Raw genomic sequence first — 1,066 nt, 5'->3', positions numbered from 1 at the left:
TTTGACCATTGTGTTGTTTTTAAAAGGCTTTTAATATCTCAAACTTTCCCTAAAGTTTTATAATGTGTACAACATTTACAATCAACATGTATAATACAAACGCATACAGTGGTTTAACCATACCAAATAACAATGTAAACATGTCTGAACTTTAAAGTAAAAAAAAAATAATTTGGAATTAAAACTGAAAAAGTATCCATATAGAAAAACGTGTAAAAGTGCATTAAACTATATTCTTCTTTTTGCACTGTTTTTAACACAGTGGACCCCTGCATTTGCAATTTTGAAACAAATGTATTCTTCACCTGCTCCCTCCCCCATTGTGTTTTTTTTTATTTATCCATAATTCACAGTTGGAAAAAGGTAGAATTTTTTTTACTAACTTTTTGCAGGTTCTCCAAATGCATCAGAGCAAAAAAACAAAAAAAAAAACCCCTGACATACAGTAATTGCCTTTCTACGTTTGTTTATGCATATTCTTGAAAATTAGGAGTGGGGAACCTGCGAACCACCAAAGCGTTAGCTAAAAGCTCAACTATATCCAATGTCCCCAGCCCTCATTTTAAATAAATGCGATGGTTTTCTTTCTGGACTCAATTGACTGCCTTCGAATAAATGACAGTTTAAATTTGTTGAAACAGCGAGCATGCATGGTGAGCTAGTAGTACAATTTCTTCACAAATAACACACGGAACCGAGGAATGATGACAAGAAGCTTTTAGCTAGGAACAAAGAAAAAAATATATGTAAAGCTCTGGGGGCGGAGACCTTTTTTCTCCTACAAGTTTGGATTTTCTGCAAGTAAAAGTTTTTTTTTTTCTTAAATATCACGAAAACCTGGCGTTTGAACAGGGGTGTGTAGACATTTTTAAATATATTGTATATTTATAATCTCGGAATGGTCTCACAGGTTTTCCAAAGCTGCATGAATACAAGTGCATGACAATAAATTAGGATAAGGAAGAGGAGGTCATTTATTGTACTAGTTCAATTCAAAAAGTGAAACTGATTAATTGGCCAATTAATTTGCTTTTTTGTGCCTATTGTACTAAATATAATAAATGAG

The sequence above is a fragment of the Syngnathus typhle genome, linkage group LG12 (assembly GCF_033458585.1).
Source record: "Syngnathus typhle isolate RoL2023-S1 ecotype Sweden linkage group LG12, RoL_Styp_1.0, whole genome shotgun sequence".
NCBI lineage: Eukaryota > Metazoa > Chordata > Actinopteri > Syngnathiformes > Syngnathidae > Syngnathus > Syngnathus typhle.
This window is presented reverse-complemented; position numbering follows the sequence as displayed.